Here is a 14026-nt window from a genome sequence, read left to right on the forward strand (position 1 = left end):
TATGGCCGTTTACCAGGGTCACTGTGTATTAGGGGAGAGGAAATACTCAGAGCTTTCAGGCACTCTGAACTGACACTGATTCTAGGAGACCCACTGTGTCCCACCAGTCAGAGGAGGGGCTTATGAAAATCAGGTGATCAATGGAGTGTTTTAGCTCAAGTCCATCTCACAGTGAGCCCAGTGGATCCCAAAATTCATCCTGTGGTATTTTTCCCCCCCAGTTCCAGAATGTATAATTGGAATAGATGTACTAAGCAGCTGGCAGACTCCCCACACTGGTTCCCTGGCCTATGGAGTGAGGGATATTATGGTGGGAACTATAATATGATCTGGCTGCTGTGATAATGAGGTGGAGGCAAGGTAGACAATTCACATTTAACTAACCAATGCAACACTCTATCATGACATGGAAACTGTGAGTTTAAACATTATCCAATCAGTTGATTTGAGCTTAGTCATGCCATGTGATGATCATCCTGTATGTCCTGTCAGAGTTTTAACACCTAGAGCTGCAATTCCTCACCTGTGCGCTAAGGTGCTCCATGGGACTACCACAACCTCTTGGGGACACTGTGGGAACCCAGAGACTTCCATTGGACATAAAGGGAAACAGCAACATCTGTCAGACATGGAACACGCTACTACTATTAAGTTATTTGGACCTAACTACTTAATAAATGCAGTCATTAGGTATTTCTTTTGGCCTAAGAGGGCTGTGAAAGAAATTACTAAAACACTATAGGCCCACGAACTGAGAAAGTTTGGGAACCTCTGCCCTAGTGGATACCTGCTGATGTTAATATTTTGTATTTAAGAATAAAGCGTGGGGGGCCGGCCGAGTGGCGCGATGGTTAAGAACTCGCTTGGGATGCCAGAGGGCCCCGGTTCGGATCCCACATATGAGGGCAAGTGACACTGCCCTCTGCAGCTGAGATGCTGAACAACAGCTCAACCTGGAGCTGGGCTGCCATGAGTCGCCGGCGACGGCGTGGGCTGCAGTCCCTGTGGCAGCGGATTGCCATGGGCTACCGTGTGTGGCCAGCAGCCAGCGTGAGCGGCCAGCAGCCGCAGTGAGCGGCCGTCCAGAAGCCGGCGACTGATCTGCCTCGCCAGAGAAGAGCGCAATGATGGTGCCAACTTGGGCCAGTGAAGCAACATCCTCCACAACTAGATTGAAGAACAAAACGACAGCAACTTGTCTGTTCCCCTTCCCCCAACTCCCCAGCACTGTTCCCATCCCCCCAATTCCCCAATAAAAAAAAAAAAAGAATAAAGCGTGGGCTGTTACAGTAATTGTGTTCGTCTTGGCTGTGACGAGTTTCTCAGACTTTCCTTGTTTTTGATGAACCTGACTGTTTTTAGAAGGGCTAGTCAAGTCTATTGCTGAATGCCACTCAATTGGAATTTGATCTTTTTCTCATGATCAAATTAGAGTTAGGGGTTTGTGGTGAGGAAGGTCACAGAGGTTAAGCACTATTTTAATCATCATATCAAGAATACATGTTATCACACTGATTTACGACGGTTGATGTTGGCTTTGATCACCTGTCTGAGGCAGTGTTAGATTTCTCCACTGTAAAGTTACTCTTTTTGTCCCTCCTTTCCATACTGTGCTCTTTGGAAGGAAGTCACAACATACAGTCCACGCTTATGGAGTGGTGAGTTATGCTCCACCTCCTTTAGGATGGAGTACATTTATTTGGAATTCTTCTGCACGAGATATTTGCCTCTTTCCTATTTATCACTTTGTTCAATCATTTACGTATATCAATATAGACTTGTGGATATTTATTGTTTACTATGAGCTATAATCAAAACTATCTCTTTTTTTTATTGCTCAAATTTTCCAGCTGTCATCATTGGGAGCTCTCTGTTGGCCCCTGTGCCCCTTTGATATACTCCCACCAGTGCGTGTGTGTGTGCGTGTGTGTGTGTGTGTGTGTGTGTGTGTGTGTTTTAAGCACTTCCTTACTTTCTGGCACTGCACAATGCTAAAAAGAAGCACAGATTTTTAATAATGAGCCAATGAAATTGTTTTTGTTAAAGTTTGGTGTCTACCTATGTCTTGCAATTGGAAGAGTTCTAACTGATACAAAGGGTACCAGTCTCAATCCTGCACAGTTTTTACAAATTTTTATTTATTTGGGGCAAATAAAAGTTGTATATGTTTAAGGTGTACATTGTGTTATACATATACATTGTGAAATGATTTCTAGAATCAAACTAATTAACATATGCATCACCTCCAATAGTTACCTTTTGTGTGTGTGTGATAAGAGCACTTGAGATCTACTCTCTTAGGAAATTTGAAGTGTATAATCTATTATTATTAACCATAGTCACCATGCTATACATTAGGTCTCCAGAACTTATTCATCTCATAAGTGAAAGCTTGTACCCTTTGATAATTATTTCTCATTTCCCCCCACTCCTCCAGCCTCAAGTAACTACCATTCTACTCTCTGTTAGTATGAGTTCATATTTTCGTTTTAGATTTTACATGTAAGTGACATCATGTGATATTTGTCTGTGTCTGTCTTATTTCACTTAGCATAATGTCCTCCAGGTTAATCCATGTTGTTGCATATAGCAAGATTTCCTTCTCTTATAAGGCTGAATGACATATCTTTTTAAACGCTGAAATACACACACACACACACACACACACACACATATGGTGCCAAAAAATATATATACAATTTAAGAAATGAAAAACTGTATTAAAATTGTAATACTCAATATATATGAATAACAAAAGATGAATACAAGTCATGTTTGACTTCCGCGATGACAAAAGGTGCTCAAAATGGTTACCATCAACGTAATTTTAATACAGTTTTTTCCTTTCTTATAATGTGTATACATTTTTTGGCACCCTCTGTATATATATCATTTTATTTATTCATACATCTGTCAATAGACACTTAGGTTGCTTCCATAGCTTGGTTATTGTGAATAACACTGCAATAAACATGGGAGTGCAGACATCTCTTTGAGATAGTGATTTTCTTTTCTTTTGGATATATACTCAGAAGTAGGATTGCTGGATCATGTGATAGTACTATTTTTAATTTGCTAAGGAGCCATTATACTATTTTCCATAATGGCTGCACCAACTTACCTTCCTTCTTACAGTGCACAAGGGTTCCCTCTTGTCTACATCCTCACCAGCACTCAATTTTTTTTAAAGATTTTTTTGAGAAATTGGGGGAGGGAACAGACAAGTTGCTATCCTTTTGCTCCTCAGTCTAGTTGTGAAGGACGTCACCCCACTGGCCCATGTTGGTATTATGATCACTACGCTTTTCCTGGACGAGGCAGATCGGTCGCCAGCTGTTGGACAGCCGTCCACAGCTGCACATGGCAGCTCATTCCAGCTGCCAACCACTCATGCCAGCCGCCGGCCACCCATAGCAGCCCATGGACAGCAGCCCACTGCAGCCCCACCACAGCCCTCGCTGTCGCCGGCGACCCATGGCAGCCCAGCTTCAGGTAGAGCTGTTGTTCACCACAGGTGTAGAGGGTGCAGTGTCACTGGCCCTCATGTGGGATCTGAACCAGCAGCCCTGCTGCTCAGAGCTCACTCTCCCAAGCCAACTCTTAAACAATGAGCCACTCGGCCGGCCCAGCACTCATCTTTTGACTTTCTGATAATCGCCATCCTAACAAGTATGAGGTGATCTCTCATTGTGGTTTTGATTTGCATTTCCCTGATGATTAGATGATTAGTTGAACATCTTTTCATATACCTGTTGGTCATTTGTATGTCTTCTTTAGAAAAATGTCTATTCGGTTCTATTTTTAACTTGGGTTATTTGGTTTTTTTACTGTTGAGTTATCTGAGTTCCTTATATATTTTAGATATTAATCCTTTAGCAGGTATATAATTTGCAAATATTTTCTCCCATTCTGTAGGTTGCCTTTTCATTTTGATAATTGTTTCTTTTGCTGTGTAGAGAGCCCTTTTAGTTTGATATAGCCCCACTTATGTATTTCAACTTTTCTTCCATATGTTCTTCTAGGAGTTTTACAGTATCAGATCTAATGTTTAAGTCTTTGATCCATTTTGAGTTGATTTTTGTGTATGGTATAAGATAAGGGTCCAACTTCATTCTTTTGCATGTGGATATCCAGTGTCCCTAACACCATTTATTGAAGAGACTATTCTTTCTCCATTGCATGTTCTTGGCACTTTTGTCAAAATATAGTTGACCATATATATATGTGGGTTTATTTATGGGCTCTCTGTTCTGTTCCATTGGTCTCTGTGTCTGTTTTTATGCCAGTACCATACTGTTTTGATTACTATAGCCTTGTAGTACAGCTTGAAGTCAGGAATTGCGATGCCTTCAGCTTTGTTCTTGTTCAACTTTGCTTTAGCTCTTTGGGGTCTTTTCTGGTTCCATACAAATTTTAGGATTGTTTTTCCTATTTCTGTGAAAATGCCTCCTCACACATAGATGTGACCATTGGGCCCCCTGGGAACACCCACCCTGCTCCCAGGCCCCACGAATGACCGGTACTGAGGTCTGCATCTCTCTCCTCCCAGAGATTCCATTACGCCCAGTGGGGAATAACTCCTTCCAAGACGTGGTGGAATCTTGAACCCAGGCAGCATCTTTATTTGGTCAGGGAGGGAGAGAGTGAGAGGGACAGCAGGCACGGGAGCGGGGGCAGGGATGAGGGAGAGAGAGAAAGAGCAGGCATCAGCCAGGGAGGAGACAGAGATAGGATGGGTGGGGTGGGTGGGGAGAAGAAGTGTTCATATTTCCTGCCAGCCCCTGCCATCCATCATCCTTTCCTGGAGGGGAAATCAGTATTCCTCCCTCTTGTTCTCTCCCCAAATGTTCTGAATTTAGAAAAGAAAGAGCAAAACCCTGACAAATACATATTGTTTTTCAACTATAAATGTCGCATCCGCTTCCACCCCCACGCAGATGTCACCGCCTCTTCCCGGCTGCTGAGTGGCAGTGTCACCGGCCTGGGCGCTCTGCCACCACCGCTGGCAGTGCCCGCTGTGGGTGCAGATGGAGCCAATGAAATGAACTGTTGGTTTGCCACTCGAGGTCACCTGGTTTCCTAAGAAGCAGATTCTTGGCAATTCCTTACAGGGTAAGCATTTCCAACTCACAAGTCTGTTGGCATTTCCTCCCGACAACTCATTCATTTGGGAAATAATTGTGAAGCCGTTTTTTCTTCTTGTTTAAAAGCACCCTGTCCTCTCATCCCTGTCACCTTTGGAGGTAGCCGGGCAGAGATGACCACCTCCTTTGTTCAGAGGAGGAAACTGAGGCTCAGAGAATGGAAGACATTCACTCAGAGTAAAGAGTGCTAAGAACAGGACTAGTGAGGGACAACCACAATGAAGCCCTAGAGCACCCCATGAGCCCAGTGGCCTGAGTTCTAATTCAATCCCTCATCTGCTGGTAAAGTCAGAAACGTCTCAGATTCGGTCCCCTCCAATCACACGACTGAGTGGTTCTGAGCAGGCATAGGAAATACTGTGCAACTCCCTTTGTTAATAATGGCTAGCACTTGCATAATGCTTCATACATGCCAGGCACTGTTCTAACTGCTTTTATATGAGTTACGATCCCCATCAACCCTCAGAGTAACCCTATGAAGTAGGTATTATTATTATGCCCTGTTTATAGGTTGAGGAGACTAAGGCCCAAAGAGGAAGTGACTTGTCCAAGGTCATGCATCTACGAGGTGGTGGGACATCCGGTATTCACATCCGGATCATCTGGTTCTAGAGACAGAGGATTTACCCAGTGTGCCACGCTGCCTCTGGGCATTCTCCAAGGCCAGGATGCTGGGCCGTGGGCCTGATACCTGGGGGCAGGGCTTCAGTTTTTATTCACTCTCTGAAGGATTTGGTCAAACCTGCTCAAACTTTGTGTCCTCCTTGGTAAAAGGAATCTCTAGAGAAATTCTAAGAGCCCCTTACAGAGTAAAAATCCATGATTTGACATTTGCACAGCATGTTGAGGCAGCACCTCAGCTCTTTCTCAGGTGGGAAGCCCGGTCTTGGATCCTGGAAAAGCAATGGGACCGGGAGGAGCTCTCCCACTCTTACTGGCTTATCAGTCAATGCACCGTTCAATCAACACACATTTATTAAGCATCTGCAGTGTCCCCAGGTACAGGCATCACTACGATTAAGGTCAGCCTGGCGCACGCTTCCCTGGAGCTTGCATTGTGGTAGGGAAGCCAGCTCTGGACAGGAAATGACAGAGGGACAAGTCTCACTGAAGGGAAGCCCGGAGTTCTAGGGCAGATTTAACGACGTCTCAGGTCAGGGGAGACAAATCTGAGAAATGAAGAAGACAAGTTCCCAAGTACGAACCTCCTTCCCACACCGTGTTCCTCAGACCAGTGAACTTCCTGCTCAGTGTAGTACCCGTATGTTGCTAACATACTGCAATTCCTGTGGCGCTCCAGAAGGATCTGTGACTCAAGTCATTTGTTTGCAGTCTGCAAACATCTCTCAGAGCACGGCGAACAATGGGAATTGTTTGCTAGGTTTGTTGGGGTGAACAGGGTAATGAGTATAGAAGCAAACATGTGGAGCGTGAGAGGCTAAAAGGATCTACATAAAAAAGGGTGTGTAGTCATATGGAGAAGAAAAAATGAAGATGAGGAACAGGTGTCTAACCTGGAGACCAACTGCTTAATGCCTTCTTTAGAGGTAGTTGGTTCCCCTACACTTATCCAACAGGCAATGCACAGTACACGACTACAGGCTTTTTACAATAACATGCAACCAACCATTGACTGTCGAGAACACATGAAGAGCCAAGACTTCCCAAACAAGGAACAAAACGTACAAGGTCCCTGAACTGAACCAAGTGCTACTCACTCTTGAAACTTTGTGAACCTGAATAGAACAGGACGGCTCTGAAGCCATTCAGCATGCTGTTGCATTCGGAATAAATACAGATCTGACTCCAAAAGCTTTGAGATGCATCACAAGTCTTTACTGGAAATTTCTTGAAAGGCAGATGAAAAAGAGAAAACATCGGATACACACATCCAAACTTGCCACAAATCCTCTAGTCACAGCTCTTGTTTCCAAAATGTGCATTTCACAGCAGTTGCTCAAATTCACCCCTCCTCCGCTTCACAATTCCAGCCAGCCTGGTCTTCCTCCATATTCCTGCCGGTCCTGTTGGCAAACTCCCTCCCCCACTCTCTTCTCCTCCCCAAGTGTCTACATGCCCGCATCACTTGAGATCCTTTCATTTTCTCCAAGTCCACTTATGCACACATCTCCCCGACTAATGTCACAAAAACCAAATAGAACATTCAGCCTCCCATGAGCCCTCCATGTCCCCTCTTCTTCCTCTCTCCGGTCTGGGGTATTTCCTTCCTCAGTCTTCTGTCCTCAATCTCTTGTTCTTTTCATGTCCTCTCCAGACTCTTCGTTAGAGGTTAGAGGACCCGTTCAACCAGGAATGTCTCCCTGCTGTAGCAGCTTAATTTGCATTGCTCTCAGCAGAGTCAACTGGGTGTCCCCTGACGATTCCGCCAAGCCTGTTTCCTTGGCTGTATTTTTTCTGGATAGCATGTAGGGACAGTAGGAATCTCATTTATCCTTTTTCTGATGAACTTTTTCATTTATTTTTTACTGCCCTCTCCTAAAACTCAATTAATCTGAAACTACACACACTTTCTCACTGACATAAAGAACTTCCACCTTCATTGGGCCTATTTCTACCACTGGCACCAGTTCTTCACCTGGGTCCATGGCTAGGACTCAGGCTCACGGATGACCTTATAGAGAGCTGTAAAACTGGAAATTGTGTTCAGGCAAAAAACTGAATATCACATGTTGGGACTGGGAGAAAATATTTGCAACATATATGTCAAACAAAGGACTTTACCCAGGATATATAAAGAATTCTTCTAACTCAGTTAATTTAATTTAAAAACGAGGAAAAGATTTAACAAACACTTTGCAAGAAAAGATTTATGAATGATCAAGAGGCACTTGGAAAGATACTCAACTTGAATAGGCATCAGAGAATGTAAATTAAAACTGCAGTGAGTTACCACTATGCACTTTACTAGAACATCCAGAATTGAAGCCTGGCAGTGCCAAATGTTGACAAGGATATAGAGAAACTGAACTTCTCATATGAAGCTGATGGAATTGTAAAACTGTAGAACCCACTAAGAAAACAGTTTGATAATTTCTTAAGAAGTTTAACATAGACCTACTTTAGGACTCAGCCATTCAACGACATATTTACCCAAGAGAAATGAAGCACATGTTCACATAAAGACTTTCCATATGAATATTTACAGTAGCTTTATTTGTAATAGCAAAAACGGAAAACAACCCAGATGTTTATCATTAATCATTCAGTGGATAAAAAAGTTGTGATACATCCATACAATGGAATACAGTTCAGCTATAAAAAGGAGCAAACTGTCAATACATGCAACAATATGGATAAATCTCAAAAGCACTGTGCTGAGTGAAAACAAGTCAGACCAAAAACATGCATACTGTGTGACTCTACTAATATGAAATTCTAGAAAATGCAAAGTCATCTATAGTAACAGAAAGCAGACCAGTGGTTGCCTGCAGTCCAGAGGAAAAGGGAAAAATGGATTTTGAAAGGGCACAAGATAACCTTTGGGAGTGATGGAAATTTTCAGTATTTTGGTTGAGAAGGCAATTCCACCAGTGAATGCATATCTCAAAACTCACCACAATCTACACTTTAGATATGTACAGCTTGTTGTATTAAATTAAACCTTAATAGAGGTAAAATAAAGTGTGAGTGTTGGATGTCAGTGGCTTTTCTGTGTCTAGATTAAGAAATTGTCTTCAATGTGCTATGAGAACTTGTGTAGAGATCTGGCCTTGATTTTATTGTTTTAAAATGGGCATCTCAGTGGCTCCCAGAGCGAGTATTAGAGCCATAAAATAAAAGAACGGGAAGGGCCCTTAACATGAAAATCTTTTCATTGTACAAATGAGAAATCTGAAACCCAAAGAGAGAAGGGACTTGCCCAAGGTCACCCAGCTACTTTGTGGTGAAGTTGGGTTTGAACTTGGGCCATCACTAGTCTGCAGGTCCAAGGAGGGCACTGTGGCTCCGGGAAGGTCAGCTGTGGCCATGAGCTAAGGGGTAACACAGCTGGAGCCCAGTACAGTGCCTGGCACAAAGCCCTGCAGTGAATGAAGGGCACGCTCCTGCTCACCAAGCCCTTGAACCTGTGACTCTGCTGTAACTGGGCATCAAGGGCCGTGAAGCTGACCGTGTGCTCTGCAGACTCAGTGGCAACGAGCAGGGAGAACCATGGACTTGCACATCTTAGACCCTCTGTGGGGAAAAAGAACCAGGGCTTTTTGTCATTTGAAGTTTCTAACATTGCCAACTAATACTTTCATAAAACACAATGAAATTGAATTACTAGAACAACGAACAACCACCAAAAAAGGAAAGTATAAAATGCAAGCCCAAACTTTCGTTATTAGATTCAACCCACATAAAATCACTCTGTTAAATTGTTATAAAGCCTTCTTCTAAGAATTAACTCTCCGTGTCTGTACTTAATATGTCTTCACGGACCAGGAACAAGCAGTTTGCAGACCAGCAGCGGTCTATGTTTCACACTTTGAGAAGTATTTCCCTAAAAAATTCAAACTTTAATTGCCAAGAAATAGGGAGTGCCCAGCTGCCAAGCCTAGTCTTTCTGAAGTGTAGGAAGGTCACATTGGACTATGGATTGGCTTGGAAGGAAGCCTTCACTGTGGCTCTTGAGTCATCATTTGAATTGAGACTGTACCGACTTACGTATTTATTTTTTGTCTTCAGCAATAAAAATTTCACACAGTTCCTCAATGCCCCAGGCCCCAGAATAGCTTAATTGAGCGCTCTTCCTCTGCCATGCAAAGTGCCCTGTTTCCTTCTGAATTCTGCATTTTTGCATCAGAACAGGCCCCGTAGGAAGCATTTTCTATCTTTGGTCCCTGCTCATCTCTCTGTGCCGACGACGTGCGTGAATGGGCCACTCCTCCCTGTGGATCATGTTTCCAAAGCTCTGTCCCCAGATCACCCAGAGGCTCAGATGCTGTGTGAGCAGCTGTGGGCACAGACGCAGAGAGGAAAGGCGGCCTCCCTCTGGCGTTTAAAGAGCAGAGCCAGATCTCAGTGTCGCCCACACTGAGGGAAGCAGGCAAGGCCTGGGCTCCCCTGTCCTGAGTTGGCCTTGAGGGCAGTGGTCCTGAGCTATGGGGTCATGTCCAGAGTCACCCTGGCCAAGGCTCAGGGCTTCGCCCCAAGAACACGAGCATCTATGCCCCAGGTTCCATGCCTGTAAAATGGGGAGCATTGTCACATGGACTACGTATGACCCATGCTAGGGTACAATGACACAGATGGAGTAATGAGCAAAGTGTGGCATGCACAGTTAACATCCAGTAGACCCAAACAGCTGTCACTGGGCAAAGCGGAATGACAAGACTTCAGGTTGGGATGGGCCCTTAGTGAGTTCTCTCTCCTCTCCCCGCCCTCTTCCTGGCCCAGACTTGAGTCCCCGTGAAGTTCTCTACATAAACCTCATTAGTTGTTTAACTTGAATGCCACAAATGACAAGGAGCTCACCACTGCGAGCAGCCCTTCTCAGCTTTGCACAGCTTTGCCTGGGAAAACAAAGTCTCATGCTGAGCTGATGGGCTTCCCTGTAGCTCTCTTGCACATACACGGGGTGCTGCTCCTGGGGGCCACCCAGATGGCCGTGTGCATGCTTGAAAACCATGCTTCTGGCTTCACGGAGCCTTAATGTCTCCACGCTACATGTCCCCAGCTCATGGTCACGTCTCCTATTTATAGTTTTACAATTCGCACCATCCTGTCACTCGCCTCAGAATACATCCTCACATGAAATAGCCTCCCAAAGTGAGACCCACCCCCATCCTGCTTTTGTGGGGTTCTCTTTGTGGACCCCAAAAGTGGACCTCACACCTGATCTTTCTCCAAACCACTGAGTGTGCAAAACCTGTCTCAGTGCCCTCAGCTTCCTTGTTCTTCTCTTCTTAACACCACGACTGCCTCTCCCTGAATCCTGGGGCCTTCCGGTCCTTCTCTTAATCCAATTGGCTCCCACTCAGCAGGAACCACCCACATTTAGGAGACACGCTCAAGAGTAAAGTCTTAATCTACCAGCTCCTTTCCTCCCCTCCCCTCTCCTCCCCTCCCCTTCCCTTCCTTTCCCCTCCCCTTTCTTTCTCTTCCCTTCCCTTTCCCTTTCATCCTGACCAATTCAGTCCTAAAGCCATGATATGGAATGGAGCACCTACGGTGTCCTCAATTTGGGGTCAGGAGAGCCAGAGTGTTTCAGGGCTGCATGAGAGAAACAAGGAGGATGTATGCAAGGGGAGGTGGCTTGGCAAGGGGAGCTGGGGCCCAAGCAGGGTGAGGAGGACATCCTCAAGGAGGGGTGGCCCAGAGTGAGAGTCCGAGCCTGGATGGGGCAGTAGGGATGTCCACACAGCGGGATGAGCAGGGTGAGAAGCCAGAGTCCAAGTGAGGTGTCCCTGTGGAGGGGTCCTGGCATTGAAGAACATTCTACAAAACAACTGGACCATAATCTACAAAAGTGTCAGGGTGGTCATAATCAAAGAAAAATGGAGGAATTGTCCCAGACTAAAGAAGGCTAAAGAGAAGTGATAGCTCAAGACACCCCAATAAACTTTAATTTAAAAAAAAAGACAGCACTTCATTCTGAATGGATCCTTTTGCTATGAAAGACCTTATTAGGTCAATTGGTAAAACTTCATGAGGTCTGAGGATGATGGTGATTGTAATGTGTCAGTGTCACCTCCTGACACTAATGGTTGTAAAGGGGAAGGTCTTTGTTTGTAGAAACACACACTGATGGAGAATCAGGTCAGCAACTGACTCTCAAATGATCAGGAAGGAAAAGGTTTTATTATATAACTGTACTTCCTACTTTTCTGTAAGTTTATAATTCGCTTGAAAATTTTTTTAAAAAAGAGAATTTCAAAACTGGTACTGAATTAGAGATGACCTGATTCTACTCCTTATTTATGAGATGGGACTAAGTTGCAGAGAAGTTAAGTGACTTGACCAAGGTCACACAGTTAGTTGGATTGGAGCTGGAACCCAGACCCTTCTTTTAAATCTTACTGTTGTCATGTTACAAGTTAAAAACTGAGGTCAAGGGTCATGAAAAGATTTGCCTCAGAATGAGATGAATAAATTCCAGGTGTCAGTTAATAGGGACCCGTTTGGAGACCTTTTTGGGTGTCTGAAATTGAACTCCCAGTGCTTGCCTCTTCTTTTTTTTTTATTGTTAGTTTCAGGTGTACAGAACAATGCAATAGTTATCCTTTTCACCCTTCACACAGAGACAACCCCCCTCCCCCATCTACTGCCCTCCCACCCCCGATATCATACTTGTCTATTACAATTCCATTGACTCCATTTCCACACTCTACTCCACGTCCCATGACTATAGGTATATATAATTATAGTTGACGTACAATATTATTCAACATCAGCTTCAGAAATACAGTGTGGTGGTCAGGCCTCTACACCGACTGCTTGCCTCCTCTTATCCATGTGTACAGAAAGTTCTCCGGGATTGTTGACCCGAAAGCCAACCTGCCCTTGGAAGGGAAGTCCCCTGCCACTTGGTCAAGATTTTAATTTGTTGCCAGGTAAAGTGGTCATGAGCTGTTTTGCCTGCAGAGGTCTCTATGGCTTCTGAAATTTTCTACCCTCTCAGTTACTGATGGCCTGAGACCATACCCTTCCATGTGCCAGTCATCAGCCAACCAGCTGGCAATTCTGAACAGGCAGAAAGGCACTCAGAGGCTCTCCAAGGAGTGCACAGGCCCATGGAGAAAGAAGATGACAGTTGTCAGATAGGGGTCTGTGGCGCCCCCATCTGTGGTGCTTTATTTTGGCAGCCTGAGCAGATTAATACAGCAGGGGCAAGAAATACGAGAGAATCAACTTTTCTACAGACCACAGGCTCTTTGCCTAGATCCCTCTGCCCACACCATAATGCCACTTTCTCCCAACAACCTAATCCGAGTGACAGTCTCCCCGTTTGGATGCTAATCAAGGAAAGCAGGGCACAGAATGCTCAGTCTGGAGTCAGAAGTCCCAGCACATCCACTCAAGAGTCGTGTGATCTTGGGCAAGTCATTTAACCTTACGGAGCCTCAGTTTCCTTATATAAAAATGGGATTTATTTTTAAACATTTAGTTAGAAATTTTAATGTCTTTTTTTTTTAAAGATTTTTATTGCGGAATTGGGGAAGGGGAACAGTGTGGGGAATTGGGGAAGGGGAACAGCCAAGTTGTTGTCCTTCAATCTTAGTTGTGGAGGGCGCAGCTCGCTCAGCTCCAAGTCCAGTCACCATCCGGCTGCCCCATCAGCAGCTCACGGCAGCTCAGCTCAAGATGCCATGTTCAATTTTAGTTGCAGGTGGGTGTAGCCCACCATCCCAAGTGGGAGTCCACCAGCGACCTTGTTGTTAGGAGCACGTGTTCTCACCAGCTGAGCCATCCTGCCACTTGTTGGCAGCTCAGCTCAGGCGCAGCTCACTGGCCCATGTGGGAATCGAACCAGCGACCCTGTTGCTCAGAGCTCACGCTCTTAACCAAATGAACCACTCAGCCAGCCCTATAATTCCTGTTTTTAATCTTTCATAGAATTGTCGAGAAGATCAAGTATAGAAAGCGATAGATACTATAAAACAGATTATAAATGTGAGGGATTGTATTAGTGATAACAATATTATAGTATTCACAATAAAAAATATATATATATATATATTTATTGAGCTTCTGCTTCAGTCAGAAAATGCAAAAATAATCTTCTCCTTAAGGTGCAATCCAGGAGGCAATAGGTTTACACAAATAAAGCTACGTACAAGATGGCACATAATGAAACACAGTTCACAAAACAGAAAGCAAGTGTTTAGAGGAAGCAAAATCATCACGCATCGGTGTGTATCTCGTCCAGTTCACTCATT

Source organism: Hipposideros armiger, unplaced genomic scaffold (assembly GCF_001890085.2).
Source record: "Hipposideros armiger isolate ML-2016 unplaced genomic scaffold, ASM189008v1 scaffold_27, whole genome shotgun sequence".
NCBI classification, from domain to species: domain Eukaryota; kingdom Metazoa; phylum Chordata; class Mammalia; order Chiroptera; family Hipposideridae; genus Hipposideros; species Hipposideros armiger.